The sequence below is a fragment of the Equus przewalskii genome, chromosome 9 (assembly GCF_037783145.1).
Source record: "Equus przewalskii isolate Varuska chromosome 9, EquPr2, whole genome shotgun sequence".
Taxonomy (NCBI): Eukaryota; Metazoa; Chordata; class Mammalia; order Perissodactyla; family Equidae; genus Equus; species Equus przewalskii.
The window spans coordinates 12,743,418-12,763,394 of NC_091839.1; the positions used below are offsets into that span (position 1 = coordinate 12,743,418).

The window sequence follows — 19,977 nt, forward strand, 5'->3', positions numbered from 1 at the left end:
CATCTAGAAGACTGGTTTTTCAAAGAGTGTAACCACAAGTCAGAATGACACCACTGGGTTGTACTGCAGTCAGATGAGGGACATACTATAGACCCTGAGATGAAAAAATACATGATAACAAATCTATACTCAAGTCATTAGACGGTCTACTGTGATGATCTTACCACCTTCAGAGGCACCTTAGCAATGAATGGAAAGTCATTCTGATTGGGAAAAAAATATCTTATTAAGAAGAAAATTATATCATTGGAGCGTCTCTTTATTTTCAGAATCATATATCTTGGCATCAATCCTTAAGTGTGAATCTACACCCAAAAATGTACTCTGTCAGAGACTGGCCATTGTTGGGGTCTCATTGCCAGCAAAAGAGGACTGACTGGCCCCAACCGTGGGCCCCTCTCTGAAGCAGAGGAGCCTTTGATGCTCCCTCATTGGTGGTGAGGGGGGGTTCTTTTTAGTGTCCTCACGATTCAGCCTCACTCTCGCACTCTGGGTAGAATCTCTTGTTTATCTTGGATTTGATACTTAAATTACCGACCTCTATTTCTGTGCTTCATCCATACAGCATGTTGACAGACCCAGGAGTGCCTTCAGCTCTGTGATTTTTGACGGAAAAGTTCTCAAAAATACTTGCCTTCACCTTCCTTGAACAGACCTCCACTTGAGTGCCATCATTATTACCCAGAAGTATTTAGACACTTTTATTGGTTGTGAGATGCTTTCTGACTCTGGGGGATGCGTGACTCTCTGCACAGGGATGACCAGTAGAAATGGACAAAGAGAAATCACATTAGTGTTCACAGAAGAGCTATAGGAACTCATGAAAGCTTAAAATCACAGGAGACTGCACATAAAATCCACATTCCTGTGCTGATACGTGGATCCTGGTGACTTTTGCCATTTCCTTAAGAGCTAAAGTACAAAAAGTGATATTAATAATGAACTGGAGAGTAAGATATACCTCACCGCTACTGATAAAAGTAAAATAGTCGTTTTTCCTTAACAGAGCATCCAGTGCATTATGTTCATTTTCACAATGATGTAACTGTGACTACAGGCTATATACAATTTTGTGACCTAACAGAAATGGCTACAATTTTCCCTTTAAATCTCAAATACAAAACTAGAAGGTGGCTCCCAGGCCTTCTCCCAGATCACACGGTCTGTGATGAGCAGCAGGATGAGTCGAGCCACAGCTCCCATGGTCCTCAAGATAGCCGGGGCACCCTGGGCTATCCCTGCACCCTGATGTCCCCACACCCACGGGACCCTGATTGGTGAGTGCAGGGGCAGCTGCTGGAGAGTCCCCCTCTCTGTGGCCCCATTCCAACCATCACCACAACCTTGCACTCTTCTCCTCTAGCCGTGTCCACAGACATCCCAAAGTTCTGGCAGAACAAAACCTACTAGAAAGCACTGACCCCATGCTCAGCTTTCATGGGCAGCTCCTGGGCATGCCTGGACCCCATGACCACCCACCAACATGCAGCCAGATGGACCTGCCAGTCCTCGCAGAACCCCATCACCTGACCCTTCTCTCCCACGACAAGAGCGTCAGGTGAGGTGGAGGGTTTGATTGGCTAGGCACTGAAAGTGTCCAGATTCCAGTGCCAGGGAGGTGGTGCTGAGGCCTCTGGTGGTGCCAAGATGGGAGACTGAGGCTTGAAAAGGAACAGGCAGTGAGAGCAGGAGGTGGAGCCAGGGTGTGGGCCACCATGATTAATCTATGATGGGAGATGATTTTGTGTGTGTGTGTGCCCAGGGGGCACTGTGAACAGGCTCCACTTAAGAGACAATGTCTGCGAGGATGAGAGGTAAGCCAAGCCAGATATACAGCCATCCCTGTGTGTACCCCGTAACAGACGCTTGATAACAGTCATTAAATGGCTGAAGGAAACCACACGATGGAAGCCTGTCACCTTCTGTGACACTTGGGAGTCAGAGCATGTTCACTGTAGACACAGAGACACCAGCATCAACATGGGAGGAGGCCATCAGGTGCCCAAAGCTGTCCCGAGGAGAGGCCTTTTCCCTTGTTGAGTCAGGAGGGAGGACAGGGGCCTCCTAACAGTGAGGGTTTGGATCCCCATTCATTCCCAGAAAATCATACCTCCACCCCATCTCCACCTTGTGACTTCTCTCTGCAGAGGGCCTGGGCTAGCAGCCTGTGTCCTTCCTCTTCTCACAGAGATCTGACCTGACACAAAATCTGGATTTTCTACCCCACTTAAAATTACTATCAAAAGAGAAGGGAGTTCCACTGTGACCTCAAAGAAGAAGCGTGGAGTGACTCCTTACCCCGATGTTCCCTAGTCTGTGGAGACACCTCACTATGGTCCCCTGATGACTTCTCATCAAGCCAAGGTATCCCAGTGAATGAGGGAAACTCCCCAGGCACGATGGGACACGAGAACCAGGATCTGCATTTGCTTCCATCTCAGTGTGTCCCATGGGGGCCTCCCCTCCAACAAAGGAATTCCCAGGATCCCCTAGCTGACTCTCCACATGGAGCTGTTTCAGGTCCCTAGCCCTGTGGGGAGATCTAGAGCAGACGACAGAAGGGGACACAGATGACTTTGATGCAGCACACTCAGTTCTGTGATGGGAGAAACAGAGGCCATGCTGAAGATCAGTCTGCCAAGGCCAGTGCCCTCTCCCGAAAGCCTCAAGAGACCCCTCACCAGGCCTTTCTATTGCAAGCTCGGGAGCAGAGACCTCCTCCTGAGGCAGCACATCCACTAGGCAGCACAGAACACTGGATCAGGAGTCCACTGGACAATGCCTGTCCTTGCCCTGGGCTCACCCTGCACTGGGATGGAGTCAGGCAGCCTGGGGACCTGCAGTGACCAAGGTACAGACTGACCAACCCCTATAACATGGAGGTCAGAACCCACATCTGTCCAGGTCTTAGGAACTGCTCACACCCTATGGAGCCCAGGTAACATGACATGGGCCACAGGTCTCTTCGTGCCCTCCAGGAGATGACATTGGGACACACAGAGACAAGACACAGGAAATTAACACATAAATGTGACTTTGGCTAAGGAGGTGCAGAAGGAGCCTGATTTCTATCCCTTACTCAAACCATCCCTTCTGAGTCCTGCCTACCTTCCTAGAATGTCTCACCCACTCTTCTAGGGCCTCGGGGCACCCTGCTACTTCAGGAGTCCCTGCAAAGCTCCACACTCCTTGCATAGTACCATCCATGGGGAAGACAGGGTGACCACAGGAAACTGAGCCAGGCAGAGCACAGAGGCAGCCAGGATGGTGAAGGAGCACATGGATAGGCTCTGAGCTACTGCTGAACCAACAGACATGGAGGTGGGGGTCTCCCTGAAACCTTCCTCCAAGGACCAGGTAGCCTACCCACCAACACCATCCTCTCACCCAGGACATGCAGAAAACCTCCCCCATCACACCCAGGACTGCAGCTCCTTCTGAGACACCTGTACTGGGTGTCTGTCCCAGAAAGCAGAGCCAAGGCTGATGACACCAGAAATGGAGAGTGGGTCACCTCACGAGTCATCACTCAGTTTGCCCCTTTCTCACCCCCAGAGTCATCTCTGTGACCTTTCTGCTGGGAGTAAGACAACCTTCTCAGAGCATTTGAGGACACTGGGAAGACCCTGGTTTCCAGCAGGTTTTCTGTGTCACAAACAGAAATAATCCCCCAGGTTTGGGGACTCCTGGGTCTCTGTGTGGTGCTGACAGACTCTAAGGCCAGGACACAGCACAAACCAATGCTGGGATGGCTGAGTCATCCTCTCAGGGGGCAGAGGTGCGCATCAGCCTTGCTTTTGAAAGTGTGCTGCGTAGGCCATTGTGATCAGCATCACCTGAGAGCTTGTTAGATGCAGACTCTGAGGTCCACCCCACACTTGCTGGGTCAGAATCTGTATTTTAAGTGGATCTTCAGGACTCTCACCACCCTGGGTCTATCCTGCAGCACAGTAGAACTCTGGTAGGACCCAATGGCGCATATTCCTTAGGCCCCCCACGTCAAAATGGTTAAAATGGTAAATTTTAGATTATGTGACTTTTGTCTCAAAACAAACAAAAAATTTAGGAGAGGCACCTACACATTACCTTATAGAAAACTGGCACCAATGTACAGCCCTGGGAGTGTATGTGGTCTATTTATTCATGCCCACAGCCTTCCCATAGTAATTATGTGGGGGGAGAAGAGATGTCACCCAGTTATCCATCTTTCTTTCCTTTATTCATTCTCTGAGCAATTATAGCCATTTACTTGTTTCAGCCCCTTGTGTAGGAGCTATGTGGCCACTGAGAACCACAACAAGGCCTGTCCTGCCTGTCTCTCAGGTATGCAGGAATCTATAGGACACATGACATGAGCATAGGTAACTGCTCCTGAACACCTTGTCACAGCACAAAGGGGAGGATTCAGAGGAGGGAGTTCAGAAGGAACTCATTGTGTCCACTGGTGGAGGTTGGAATGACCTTGTGGCGAAACAGTCAATGAGGTTTGCTGCAAAGAAGGGGAAGAAGCAGGTTCATGGAGAAAGGAAAGAGGGCACCCCTGTGGGAGGCAGGAGCAATTCTTGATGGACCAAGAGTTGTGAGGGGCAGTGTATGTGGAAATAGGATGACAAGGAGGAGGTGAGAGGGAGCTCATGGGGGAAGGTGAGCTGAAACAGATCGTGGCTGTTTGGAAGAGTTGATGTGTTTTATGGGTGTCTTTTCCCCACAGCCTGAGCTCAAGAGGGCAGGATGGGTCAGGACACTAGGGGAGGGAGCTGAAAAGAAGTTACACCCATGATAAGTCTACCACCTATGGTTGCTCCTTCCTTGTTCATATTTGTGTGCACATCAGCTGTCCCCATTTTCTGTTTTCCTGTCCCTACCTGTGTTTGCAAAGGGAAAAAGGCTGGGAGCTGTCCATGGTGTGAGGGCAGCCCAGCGCCCTCCTGGCTGGGCAGAGGCTTTTGCGAATCTCATTGTTTCCTTTTAATACTGTCCCCAATACATTCTGCCACCACAACTCCACTTTCCTAGGAAATAGGGTTGGGGGTTGGGATAATTTAGGCATAATGTTTTACCTGTGTGTCTCCGGAAAGAACGGACCCAGAGTTTCAGGTGAATTTCTGCTAAGAGAAAATTCCCATGAGCAGAAAAAGAGTAAATGAAGGGAAGGGTCCTCATTATTCACATTTTTTACCGGTGGTCCCCTCAGTCACAGACCTGTTCAATTTCCCAGGAAGCCCCCTACTCCCTAAGGAGAAGGCAAAAAAGCCTGGAAATAAACGTTAAAAATTTAGAAGTTTTTCTCAGCTGGGAATGGCACTGCCCCCACTCAGAGAGAATTTGGAAATGACGGGGGACATATTTTTGCTCTACCAGTTACATGATAAGCCTTCCAGACCTAAGAGTGTAGGGATGATAAATCCCTGGTTGAACCTGGAGACTGTCTCACATAACATGGAATTTCCCACCAAAATGCCAATTGGTGCTCCTCAGAAGAAATGAATGCAAAGATTTTATTTTTATTTACAGCGCACATCCTCAACTGACATAATATATATTTATTTACTTCCTGGGCTTCTGTCTCCACATGAGAGAAGTGACCTAGCTTTGTTAACAGCTGTATATTCTGACTCTTTAATGAGGGAAAACCATGAGATTCATGTTTGAACAGTATTTAAAGAGGCTTTGGATGCAAAGAACAAAATATGAAAAGTATCCAAGGACTTCTTACCTGGTTTTTTATCTTCTCCGTTATGACGCAAATATAATTTTGTATTTATTTAAATGGCATTGTGCCACATATAAGGCTTATCTCATTTTTTTCATTAGTTATCTTCTTTGAGATTTATCCTTTAAAAATATTTGGGTCTACTTTAGTGGTTGTCAAATTTATGGTATTTTCCTCCCAGAGATATTGGGAAATGTCTGAAGATGTGTTTTGGTTGTCAGAAATTATGGGTGAACTATTGATACCTACTGGATTGAGGCCAGGGATGTTGCTACAAATCCTGAACACACAGGACAATCCCCTACAACCAAGAATGATCTGGTCCAAAACATGCATAGTTTCAAAGTTGAAAATCCTTCTGTAGACAAACATCGCGCTGTATGAGTTATAACAAGAAAGAATATGGTAATCTCCATGATAATAAAGCAGCCTCTTAATATTTTATATGAGAACAAACCCATATCTAAAAACTAGGCAAATGAGGGAGCTGGGGAAGGAAGACTGCCTTCCTGGAAAGTCTGCCTCCCTGGAGAGAAGGCAAGAAGGAGTGGGCAGGCACCAGGGAGAGAAGAGATTTGATAGGAGCAATGTTTCTCCAGTGTGGAAAGCAGGATAGTTCATGTCCAAAGGGATCCTGCCTGGCCTCCTCCTGGGTCCCCACAGAGGCCTTGGGCCTCCAGCTTCTTGGAAGAGAGGGGTCAGGAGCCCCAATGATGATCACTACCTCCTTGATGGCTAAGCCAGAAATCTGGGACTTCCTGATTCACAGAAGTGGAAGAATCTGAAGCAATTGAGGTCTTAAGTGGGATAGGAGGTCAGGGCCACAGGCTACTTCTTGTGGGTGTGATGCTTTGGGGTTTGCCAAGATTGGGGCTGAGGTATTGAGGAGGGGAGGGGGGGACTGGGAGATGCTGCAGCTTGACTGGTCTGGGACTACAAGAGGCCCCCAATCTTCTGTTGGGGGGGGCCCCAACATGGATTCAATATGGAGGGACAAGGATGTCTGCAGGAGGTTCAGAGCAGGATGGTCGGGACTTGGAATCTCATCTTTCCAAACAAAATTCTTTGCTTGGTGGGCTCCACAGGAGAAGGACAAGCATTGTAGAAACTTGGCAGCCCTGTCAGTGGGACATGGTGGAGGTGGCCTGTGGTGCTCAGTGACCTATGTCAGTGAAATGCAGAGTTCAGCAGGGTGAAAGCAACTAGGATTTGAGTCTCACGGGTGCCTGGAGAGCCCTGAATTTTGGGGGGACACAGTAGTTGAGTGTCCTCAGAGGAAAATGGGCCCCACTGGTGGATTCTGTTGTAGACTGAGGTAAGGCCCAAGGCCCTGGAGTTGGAGTCCTCACCCAGCTGAGGATTTGGGCCCTGGGCTGGTGTTGTCCCTTGTCAATGCAAATAATCAATAACCACTCTATAGTTAAGAAAAATAAGGTGATATTCATCTGAGCCAAGCTGTGGACTAGATCACAAGTCCAATCTCCACCAGAGAAGAAAGAAATCCAGAGAAGAATGGTTTATGACATGGTTATATCCCATTTCAGGACAAAGTACATACACCAAGCATGATGGGAATACAATTTTTTCCCCAAAGTCACAAGGAGATGTTTTGCTGCAGTTTAGCAGATAAACAGCAGGTCAACTTGACCTTGGTTCTCTGGAAAGAAAAGTTTATCTTCAAATAATTATTGATATTGGCATCAGAGGAAGGGAGACAGTCATCCCTATCTTTAAAGAGTGCATTCTTTGCTTTGAGAAAATGTTTGAAGCAGATGTATAGTGCACATTTGGTGGGCTATAAGTCAGGCTGCTCTGGGAAAAACAAGTTTTAGGCTGAATCAGATTTAAACAAGAATGGCTTCCTCATATACGTCAGTATTTGAAACCTTATTACTTTCATCAACCTTCAGCAGGGGATGAGAAGACAGAGATGGTTGGATATCTGGCTCTGTCTCATCCTCCCAGACAGGATTCAAGGCTTCTGTTCAGAGGTCCGGCAGGGCACAAGGAAGTGATCACCCCATTTCTCACGTGGGGCTTAATCACAGATGGCCAGTGCCGCAGCTCCACCTCCTGTTCTCACTGCCAGGCTCTCCAAGAAGAGCAGTTCTTTGTCAATCCTCAGTCTCACTTTCTCATTGCCTGAAGCCTCAGTACAGTCTCCCAGGTACTGGGGTCTGGGCTCTCCTCCCACAGTGAAGGCCTTGAAGAGCTGGGTATCTATGTGGGAATATGGAGGTGCCCCTGTGACCTCAGAAGAGTGATCTTGAGGTCCCTGGGCTCCAGACTGCTCTCCAGTGCAGAATAGGCCAAACACTATGTCTCACGTAACTCTCCCAGAAACAGAGAGGAGGGCTGGTTATTGGAATCATGGCCCCCTCCTGGGAAAGCGCCTCCAAGCCCAGACAACCACCACATGCAGGGACTGTTGGTCCCAGTCAGGTTGCATCTTAGCAGGTGGTCACAGGGTCCGGGTGGGAACCATGCTCATGGTGGGTGCACTAAGCCCAATGTAGGCTTGGTCGTGCACAGACAGCCATCCTGGAGGATCAGGCGGTGTGGTGGGTGTCTATGAGTAGGGATTTGGCTGTCAGAAGCTCCCCAAGTTCAAATGTGGCTGGAGTGAGGCACGCAGGGTTCTGGTACGTTTTGTATTGAGGCTGTAAGATGGTGCTCAGAACCCTCCAGGTCGGTGCCCCATAGACATGTGACAAGGTGGATGTCTTGAGCGGAGAGGCAGCACTGAGAGCAACCTTTGCTGAGAACCAGGGAAGCTCAGGCCTCTGTTTGTCCGGAGCTGGTCGGAGGTGATTGGATCTGGGAAAAGGGCCAGGAGCTGCAGCTAGTCTTGTATTTGAGATTTAAAGGAAGAAAGGCTTTCTACCAGGCAATGAATTTATAAATTATGAATTTATAAATATCCAGCCACTTCAGGATGATGGGGAACACATACTACTGAAAGGCATTCCCTTTCTACATGGTAAGAATGAGGATAAGGCACTTGGATGCTCTTTTAAGGACAAGGAAACAACTAGTCTTAACAGTAACTGTGGTGCATGTGTTATTCTTGTAATTCATTATTAATGTCACTTTTGTAGTTTACTTCTTAAGGAAATGGTGAAAGCCAATCAGGATCCATGTTGAAGCACAAGAATGTGAATTTTATGTGGATTCTTGAGTTTTAAGCTTTCATGCTTTATGTGGATTCTCATAGGGTTTTAAGCTTTCATGCATTCATATAGATCACCATCTCTCTGAACACTAATGCAATTTCTCTTTATCCATTTCTACTGGTCAACCCTGTAGAGAGAGTGTCACATTTTTCCTTTAGAGTTGGAAAGCATCTGACTATCAAAAGAAGTGTCCAGATCCTTCTGGGTAATGATGCCACTCAAGAGGAGGTATGTTCAAGGTGGGTGAAGGTAACTGCCTCTGTCTCTCTTTTCCTCAAAATCTCAAGCAGAAGGCACCTCCTCTGCCTTTCAAAATGCTGGGATGGGCGCCGGCCCGGTGGTGCAACAGTTAAGTTTGCACGTTCCGCTTTGGCGGCCCGGGGCTCGCTGGTTCGGATCCTGGGTGCTGACATGGCACTGCTGGGCAAGCCATGCTGTGGTAGGAGTCCCACATAGAAAGTAGAGGAAGATGGGCATGGATGTTAGCTCAGGGCCAGTCTTCCTCAGCAAAAAGAGGAGGACTGACGGCAGATGTTAGCTCAGAGCTAATCTTGCTCAAAGAAAAAAAAAATGCTGGGATGGATGAAGGACAGAAATATAGGTCGGTAATTTAAGTATCAAAACTAAGAGTGGACAAGAGATTCTGCCAGAGTGTGAGAGTGGACGCATGAATGGTGAGGATGCTAAAAAATCCCCCTTCCCATAATGAGGGAGATTCAAAGCCTCCTGTGCTTCAGAGAGGGGCCCTGGGTTAGAGGGAAGCACACTGTCAGCCCACAGGAGCTGGGAATGAGACCCTGATACTGGCCGGTCTCTGACAAAGTCCAATTTTGGGTGTAGATTTGCACTTAAGGAATGATGCCAAGATATATGACTCTGAAAATAAGGAGAAATTCCTATGATTTAATTTCCTTCTTAATAAGATATTTTCCTAATGATAGAAATGACTTTGCATTGACTGCTGACTCTTAAAATGATAAGAACATCACAGTAGACTGTCTAATGACATTGCATTTAGATTTGTTATCATGTGTTTTTTCATCTCAGTGTCTATAGTATTTCCCTCATCTGACTTTGCAGTGTAACCCAGCGGTGTCATTCTGACATGTGGTTACACCCTTTGAAAACTATAGTCTTCCAGCTGGTGAGTTAGAGGCAGCCGTAAGTTAACCACCCCTAAATATGCCTCCTTCTCAACCTGAATGAGCGCTTTGTCCAAACCCTAATCTCTCAGCTCTCCTGGACCCTTTTTGCTCTCTTCCAGTGGGAACAGTCCACTACAGGGCACTCACACTCCTCCTTGAGCTCTTTAGGACCTTTTCCATCACCTGAGACCAATGCAAGTGTTCTTACTACCACAACTCCTGCCCCTTACATACCCTTTAGATTGCTCTGGGTGAAGCTCCTTGGACAGACTTCAGGGACTCCAGGGAAGAACCTCCCATTGGAGGATGCGGCAGCCTGGACGGGTGACCTGGAACCAACCTTAGGCCCAAGTCATTAGGGAGAGGGATGGTTCCAGGCACAGTGGGCAGGGAAGGCTGGATGCTCAGGATCCAAATGCCCCCACCCTATGTGTGGGCACTGGAGGAAATAACTGTGAGTCCATGGCCCTAAAGGATTGGATCATTCCTCTTAACTGTCCCTGCCTTCCCCATAGAATTACACATCTACATCCTTTGTGCATCAGGGGTGTGAATAAACGCCCCTGGACTTCTGATTCCATCTGGCTCTGCCCCATTGGTCTGACGTCATTAGGGTCAGGGGAGAGGAGGGAATGAAGCCTAGTCTGCCTGAACACTCTGGCTCAGGGAGGACACAGGCTGTTACTCCTCTTTTCTCTTACTTGCAGATGCTCCAGCCCAGCCCCAGGGCCATAAGTGTTGTAAGTAGATACCCATAAAGCAGACAGAATTTGGCCTTCTATCAGAGCACAAATCTTAAGTTGGATGAAATCTTGTTGGGGTACATAAGAGATGTGGGATGAGAGCAATTGCAAATTTAAGAGTGGGACATGGTTCAATTTTTATATTATTGGTAAACACCTAAAAAATGCTTGAGATTTATGAATGTAAACTACTTAGCACAATGACCTTTCCTTCTACACTTCTTCCTTGTCCACCAGAGGATGGCAGAGCTACTTCACAACCTGGAGTCTCCCCATGAGGCTGCTGACCTCCCTCAGCATCACCCAAAGCCCTGCAGGGTCAGACCCTCACCTGCATTATCTGGTCTACTGTTCTCCTCACTCTCCAAGCTCCCCATGCTGGACTCTGTCCGCACCTCCATCCAACCGAGTGTTTGCCCACCTGAAGGCTGATCCCTCTGCAGACAGCTCCTTAATCCACACTGTCTGTCTTTCATGGGGTGAATGTCTATTCATGCTTCAGGTCTTAGCCAAAAGGTCACTTTTTCAGGGCTGCTCTGGTGATCCCCAGACCACTTGAGACTCCATTACCTGCTTTCCCTTCACAGTCCTTCTCTTGATTAGAATTAACTCCTTAGTTCCATGATTTTCTCTGAGTGCCTGTCTCCCTGTCACAGGGCAAACTCTGTAGCCAGAGCCCCATGTCTTTTCTGTTCTCTGCGAACTTCCCAGGGCTCATACCAGGATCTGACATGTCATGGATGCTCAGTAAATACTCATCAGATGGATGAGGGAAACCTCACGATGGAATCCTGTCACCCGTGTGTGACTCCTGGGGGTTAGAGCATGTTCTGTGTAGACACAGGGGCCCTGGCATCAGCATGAGAGGAGGCCACCAAGTGCCCACAGCTGTCTCAGGGATGGGCCTATACCCCTTGTAGAGTCAGGAGAAGGGGAAGGGGCCTCCTAATAGCGAGGGGTTGGGTCCTCATTCATTCAAAGAAAATCACACCCTCTCCCCATCTCTACCTTGTAAGTGATTACTCTCCCAGGAGGGACTGGGATGACAGACTGTGTCCTTCCTCTTCTCACAGAGACCTGATCTGGCACAAAATCTGGATCCTCAACCCCAAGTGGACTTACCACTAGGAGAGAATCAGAAGCAACACCCCATCCTGAGAGTCCTTCATCTGTGAGGACAGCTAGCTATGGTCCCCTGAAGACATCTCACCAGCCCAAGGCATCCCAATGAATGAGGGAAACTTCCCATGCAGGATGGGATGGGAGAAGCAGGATGTGTGTTTGCTTCCATCTCAGAGGGGCTGAGGGTCCCACGGGGCCTCCCCCAAGTAACAGAGGAACCTATAGGATCCCCTGGCTGAGTCTCCAGATGGAGCAGCTCCAGCTCCTGGGCCCTGTGAGGAGGTCTAGAGCAGATCACAGACAGGAACACCGATGACTCAGATGCAACGCACCAGCACTATCACGAGAGAAACACAGGCCATTCTGGGGACCAACCCCACATGCCTTGAGACCTCCCAGGGTGCCTTGGGACCTCAAGTGACCAATTATTTGGCCCTTTCCTTGAAGCCTCAAGGGCAGTGAGCTCCTCCTGAGACAGCACATCCACCAAGCAGCACAGAACACTGGATCAGGAGTCCACTGGACAATGCCTGTCCTCCTCCTGAGCTCATCCTGAGCTGTCATGGAGCTGGGCAGCCTGGGGACTGACAGTGATACAGGACCCTGGATGAAGGACCCCTCAGCCTAGAGAACAGAACTCACCTGTGTCCAGGGCTCAGTGCCAGCTCACACCCTCTGGAGCCTGGTCAGCATCCGTGGTGCAGCCCCTGACGTTGGCTACAAGTCTCCTCATGCCCTCCATGGGGGTGTCACTGGGACACACACACACAGACAATTTGCTGGAAATTAACACATGAACCTGGCTTTGACCAAGGAGGTGGAAAAGGAGCCTGATTTCCATCTCTCCGTTAAACAGACCCTTCTGGGTCCTTCCTTCCTTCCTACACTTTCCCACTCACCCCTTCTAGGGGCCTCAGAGCACCCTCCTCTTTCAGGTGCCCCTGTGCAGCTCCCCACTCCCTGCCTGGAACAACCCATGGGGAACGAAGGATGACCTCAGGAAAGTCAGATAGGCAGAGGATAGAGGCCCCAGGATGGGCAAGGAGCACACAGACAGGCTCTGAGTCACCACTCAGCCAACACACAGAGAGGGAAGGTCTCCATGAAACCTTCCCCCGAGAACCAGATAGCCCATAGCCACCTGACCTCCCACCACCATCATCCTCTCACCCAGGAGACACAAGAACCTCCCCCTTCACACCCAGGACCAGCAGCTCTTCCTCAGGCACCAGACCCTCTTTCATCCACAGGTGTTTACAGCCTGTTCCAGGCACAATGATATGACACAAGTATCTGCCTTGATGAGGGTCACATTCTATGGGGAAGAAGAGGGATATGCAAAGGGATCTAGAATGTGATGGCAGGGACTGACAAGTGTCAGGAAGGTAACAGAGCAGGGAAAGGTCAGAAAGTGAAGACAAAGGCTCTTTAGAGCAAGTGGGCAGGGAAGGCATCTCCCAAGGATACCCCTGAGAGTGAGCAGAGTGCTGAGGGAAGTGAGGGAGTAAGCTGGGCTGATGCCTGGGGAAGAGTAATGGGAACAGAGGAAATAAATTCAGAGGGGAAATAAATAAAGTAATGGTTGTCATGCTGCTGACTTTGACCAGAAGGAGGCGCACACACAGACACACACTCCAAGTCTAAGAGATGAAAAGACCTCCTCAGGACCCTAGGCCTCATCTTTCCTTCCTAATACATAGGTCCAAATATTGATTGATCTCTCTCTCTCTTGCCTCCTAGGCTGACTCTTAACCTTCTGGAACCTACCCACCAATGCCAACTCACTGTTGAATTGGTGCCTTCCAATACTGCCAAAGGGAAAGTTGTTCTTCTGCTTGTTCACAGTCTGACAGATAATCTCATAGGCTATATCTGGTTTAAAGGGGACAGAGTAGAGTCCAAACATCAAATTGCATTATATGTAATTGACACACAAGAAATTACCCCAGGGCCCGTATACAGTGGTCAAAAGATAAGATACCCCAATGGATCCCTGCTGTTCCAGAAGGTCTCCCAGAAGGATTACAGGTTACTACACCCTACAAGTTATAAAGAAGAATTTTCACAGTGAAGTAGGAACTGGACGGCTCCACGTATACAGTGAGTGATTTCTCTCTGACCTCTGGATTTGGGTGGGGTGTATTCTACCTCACACACACAGGACTGACAGGCCTGGACTGTGCCTACATCCCCCTCTGCATTATGTCACATGTGGTTGGAGCATTTGGTGCAGAACACACACAGTGGAGACAATTATTTGTTTCCTGATGTGTTGGTGTCACACCCACTGGAGTATAAAGGAAAGACTTTGCCTTCTCACTCCCGACTCTACACCTGCAGCCAGCACATAGTGACACTTGAGAAAGTCTGTGCTTTTTCCCCAGACCTACAGCAGGTGGCCTTATGTTCTCTGAGCGCTCTGATCCTCATGCATTTGTCTTGAGATACACAAACCTGCCTTATTCTTTTAAGGACTTGGGTTGGCTGAGAGGTGAGAGATGACAACTCTGATTGAAGATGCCTGGGAGGAATCAAGGTACCACACAGGGCAATGTTCTCTGTTACCTGCATAGTACAGGTACCCACACCTGTACTATAAGCAGCAACTTCAATCCCATGGAGCATGAGGTCCCTGTAGTGTTAATGTGACCCTGAGACTCAGAACACCACCTACACATGGTCCATCAGCAGTCAGAACCTGCAAGTAATGTCACATGGTATTCCTATGCAAAACTTTTTTCATAATCGCCATACCATTTTCCACAGTAGCTGCACCATTTTACTTTCCCTCCAACAATGCACAAGGGTTCCAATTTCCCACATCATCTCCAGCACCTGTTGTTTTCTGTTTTTTTGACAGTGGTCATTCTAATAGATCTGAGTGAGTATCTCACTGTAGTGTTGATTTGAATGTCTATTCAAGTGCTTTGCCCATTTTTCAATCAGGTTATTTGGTTTTGTTGTTGTTGTTGTTGAGTTTAGGAGTTCTTTGTGTATTCTGGATATTAACACCATATTGATAAATAATTTGCAAATTATTTTCTCCAATTCCGTAGGTTACCTTTTACTCTTTTGATTGTGTCTTTTGATGAACAGAAGTTTTTTTATTTTAACAAAGTCCAATTTATCTATTCTTTTTTGCCTATGTTTACTGTCATATTCAAGAAATTGCCAAATACAATGTCATGAAACATTCCCCCCATATTTACCTCTAAGAGTCTTACAGTTTTACATCTTACTTTAGGATTTGATCCATTTTGAGTTAATTTTTGTATATGGTGTAAGGCAACGGTCCAGCTTCATTCTTCTGCATGTAGATATTCATTTTTAACACCATTTGTTGAAAAGACTAACCTTTCTCCATTGAATGGTCTTGGCTTCCTGGTTGAAATCATCTGATCCTATAATTGAGGCTTTATTTCTGGTTCTCTGTTGTGTTCCATGATCAGTACTGTCTATCTGTCTTATGCCAGTGCCACACTATTTTGATTCTTTAGCTCTGTGGTAAGTTTTAAAATTGGAAGTGTGATTCCTCCAACTTTGTTCTTCTTTTTAAAGGTTGTTTTAATTATTCAGAGTCCCTTGAGATTCCATATGAATTTTAGGTTGGAGTTTTCTATTTCTGGAAAAAAAAAGTCATTGGGATTTTTATAGGAATTTTATTCAATATGTAAATAGTTTGGAGTATATTGACATCTTAACAAAATTAATCCTTCCCATGCATGAACATGGGTGTTTTCATTTATTTCTGTCTGCTTTACTTTCTTTCAAAATGTTTAGTAGTTTTCAGTGTACACATCTTTTACCTCCTTGGTTATTTGATGCCTAAGTATTTTATTCTTTTTCATGCTGTTGTACTTGGAATTGTATTCTTAATTTCTTTTTGGGGTTGTTCATTGTTATTGCATATAAATGTAATTGATTTTGAGTGTTGATTTTGTTTCCTACAACTTTGCTGAATTTGTTTACTAGTTCTAACATTCTTTTTGTATGGGGAAGGAATCCTTTATGGTTTCCACAAATAAGATTATATCTTCTAAAAGCTAATTTTTCTCTTCCTTTCCAATTTGGATGACTTTTATTTCTTCTTCTTGCCTAATTGTTTTGGCTAGGACTCCTGTACTATGTTGAATAGAAGTGGTGAAAGCAGCATCCTTGTCTTCTTCATGATCCTAGAGAAAAGTTTTCAGTGTTTCCCCATTGAGTATTATGTTAGCTGTGGGCTTTTCATTTATTACTTTTGTTACATTGAGTAGTTTCCTTCTATTCCTAACAGTGCCTGTCTTTTGTTAAAACTGTAACCACTTCTCTCTAGAGAATTGCTTCCCTGTGATATTCAATCCACAAGCCAGGAAGTAAAAGTCCTCTTCAGAGTGAGAAATCCTTTAGATTAGAAGCTCTCCAGGTCCTAAGGTTGTGAAGACTGAATGGTCGGGCATCCTCCTTCCTTAACAAATTAGTTAACAAGAAGTAAATGACTTCCCACTATATGTAACCTTCCCTTGGCCCCAGAGATGGACACGGCTGGCAAGCCTGCCTTCTCCAACACATACAGAAGTGTATATAAGGAATGTGGCCTGATCCTTTTTGAAGCCAAAGAAAGCTCTGGGGGGAAATCAATGAAAGTTCATGAAAGAAAAATTTCATCTGATGATGACATTGTAGGGCATGTGGGATGAGAAGAGGTTCCTGGTGCTGAAATTACAGAGATGTCCATGGGGACTAATCAGGGGTCAACCTGGGATGATATGGCAGTCAAAGGGGGAGGTGCAGCCAGCTCCTTACAGACCATCACCTGAACAGAGACACTCGTCTTCCTACTGAGGGTCAGGACCATTTCTGGGTCACATTTACAGAACTCACTATGGCCCTGTGAGTGGCAGAGATCTCTAAGGAAGGAATGAGGCCCACTCTGTCAGCCACCCCTCTGTTTCTCTACAGACCCAGTGGCACAGCCCTCCATCCAAGCCAGCAACACCACAGTCACTGAACACCATGGTCCTGACATGCCTCGCAAATGACACTGGGATCTCTATCCACTGATTCTTCAGTAACCAGAGGCCGCATCTCACAGAGAGGATGGAGCTGTCCCAGGACAGTAGCACCCTCACCATACACCCTGTCAGGAGGAAAGATGCTGGGGATTATCACTGTGAGGTCTCCAACCCAGTCAGTTCCAGTAAAAGTGACCCCAACAGGCTGACTGTTATATATGAGTGACCCTCTTCCCCTCCTACGTGTTGTTAAACTGTAAATAGAATTTTCTTCTTATCTGTAAATTAATGCTCATGATGTACTTTATTTACAGAGCTGTTGTGAATAGGCAATGGGAAAAGGTGAAATATTTGAGTCAATAACTCTTCAAAAATGTGAACTGACATTGTCATTATTGTTCGCTCAAGGTCACATTCCACTCCAAATCCCAGCTCTTGTTGCTCTCAGTTGCATCATCTCCACAGTGGAAGGATGGGTAGCGGTCATGGGATGAGGGGTGGGAGCACGTGATAAGCTGTTAGGAACCACAGTCCTATTCCTCCTCCAGAGGTAGGTGTAGATGGTGCCTGGACTCTGACATGGACAATGGGAACAGACTGGAGGACACCCACGTGGATAATAACACAGAGATGAAATGCAATTGACCCAATGCAATCTGCCTGCATTGTCCTGGTCAGAGGTGGGATAAGTGTTTGGAGAGCACAGGTCTCAAGCTGAGACACTGAGACAAGGTGCACCCTCTGAGTGAAGAAACAGTCTCCAGGGTGGTTCCACCCACATCTACAGACCCCACCCCACCTCAGCCCACCTGGGTGGCATCTCCCTGAAGGCAGCGTGTGAATCAGAGACATGAGTCTTCTGTAGGGAGAGGGAACTCCTGGGCTCAGACCCAACAATAGAGGGGTACATGCAGGCCAAGATTTCTCTCCACATGAGGTTCCACTATAACCCCAGAAAGATGTACTCCAGCACATCTGCTCATGGGGAACATAAGCCCAGGGTGAATCATGCTAGAGGTGAGAGCCCCAAAGCACTGAGACATCCCCCACCCTCCATGCCTACACCAGCCCCTGTAGGTTCTGTCCTCTTCAGCCAGCAACTTCCCAGCCTCCAGACTCCAAGGAATGGCCGTCATCCCTCTCTCAGGGTTGTCCCTAAGTCCAGGAATGCCTGTGGTTCCACCTGGCCCATTTACACATCCAAGGCCCTCAGTGCAGGGTGGGTGATGCCCTGTAGATTGAGGGGGCTCCCTCAGAGAAGAACAGGACTGAGGATCCGCAGGAGAGGAGTACCCAATGTTCCCATCCAGGCAGGTGACTGGCGAGTGAGATGTGAACCTATACCTGAAAATGGACTTTCTCGGAGACTGGCCAGTTTGGGATCTTATTCCCATCACCTATGGGCTAACGGCACCCTGCCCTCAAACCTGGGGCTCCTCCCTGAAGCATAGGAGCCCTGGATGGTCCCTCATTAGGGGAGGAGGGTCTTTCTGTTGTCCTCACCACTCACCTATCCACCTCTCACACTCTGGGCAGATTCTCTTGTCTATCTTGGATTTGATTCTTAAATTAGCAACCTTTATTTCTGTCCTTCATTCATAAAACATGAAAGCTTAAAATGCTATGACAGTCCACATAAAATCCACATTCCTGTGCTGAAACATGAATCTTGGTTGGCTTTCACCATTTCCTTAAGAGGTAAACTAAGAAAGTGACATTAACAATGAACTAGAAGAATAAAACAGGCATCACAGTTACTGATAAAACTAAGTTATCTCTTTGTCCTTAAAAGAGCATTCCAGTGCATTATCGTTTTCACTATGTCAAATGGAATGCCTTTCGGTCAGTATGTGTTCTCCACCATCATGAAGCAGCTGCCTATCTACAATTTTCATGACCTGGTAGAAATTATCCTTTCTTCCTTCACATCTCAAATACAAGACTAGAGGCAGCTCCTGAACCCTCTCCCAGATCCAACTACCTGTGACCAGCTGTGGAGAGCAGAGGCCTGAGTGTCCCTGGTTCTCAAGACAGCAGAGGTGCCCTCTGCACTGCCTCTGAGCTCAAGACATCCACTTTGTCACATATCCACAGGGTGCTGGCACCAGAGTCCCAAGAAGCATCCTACAGCTGCGATGCCCAGTGTCACCAGAATCCTGCATGACTCACTCAGGCCATGTCTGAATTTGGGGAGCCTCTGGAAGCTGAATGCCTGCTCACAGGCACCCACTCCTCCACCCTCTCCTTCAGAACCACTGTGTGTGAGCATTCAAGCCCACCCTGTGCCCAGTGCACCCAGGGTGAGCATAGGTCCCTCCCAGAGTCACGACCACCTGCCAAGATGCCCCAGTACTGGGACCCGCAACTTCCCCCACATGCTGGCCATCTGGGCTTGGAGGCAATTTATGAGGCAGGGGCCCTGATTCAAATACCTAGCCCTCTTCAGGTCTACAAGAGTTACCTGAGGTGTATGCGTTTGGTCTACTGGGCACTGCAGAGAGGTTTGGGGCCCCAGGACCTCAAGATCACTCTTCTGAGTGCAGAGGGGCTCTTTTCTATTCCCACATAGGTACCCAGCACTTCAAGTCCTCCAACATCAAGGAGAGCCCAGACTCCAGTACTAGGGGCACTGTGCTGAGGCCTCAGACAACGAGGTTTGACAACGAGGTTTGACAAGGAACTGCTCTTTGAGAGCAGGGCAGTGAGAGCAGGAGACAGAACCAGGGCGAAATTAAGCCCTAGAAGAGAACCAGGATGGTCCCTTCCTTGTGCCAAGGTGAGAACTCTGAACAAAAGCCTCTATTTCTCTGTAAGATAAGACAGAGCCAGATATACAACTGTCTCAGTCTGCTGAGCCCCTGCTGTAGGGACAGCACCAGCCCAAGATCCAAATCCTCAGCTGGATGAGGACTCCAACTCCAGGGCCTTGGGCCCTACCTCTGCCTATAGCAGGGGCCACCAGTGGGGCCCATTTTCCACTGAAGACACTCACCTGTTGGGTAACCCCTAAGAGTGGGGGTCCTCCAGGTACCTTTGGAGACTCAAATCCCAACTGCTTTCACACTGTTGGGCTCTTTGTCTCACCAA

At 47.6% G+C, this 19,977-nt stretch overlaps 1 protein-coding gene, 1 long non-coding RNA gene and 1 pseudogene across 2 annotated transcripts in view; 2 read left to right on the forward strand and 1 right to left on the reverse strand.

Annotated features, from left to right (window-relative positions):
* LOC103542475 (cell adhesion molecule CEACAM1-like) overlaps positions 1-19,977 on the reverse strand; it is a 432,471-nt gene that overhangs the window by 266,967 nt on the left and 145,527 nt on the right. The gene's annotated exons all lie outside the window — the stretch shown is intronic.
* The window catches only part of LOC103565173 (uncharacterized), a 160,869-nt gene that overhangs the window by 19,012 nt on the left and 121,880 nt on the right, over positions 1-19,977 (forward strand). The window lies entirely within an intron of this gene.
* On the forward strand, positions 1,087-17,175 carry LOC103565175 (cell adhesion molecule CEACAM21-like; annotated as a pseudogene).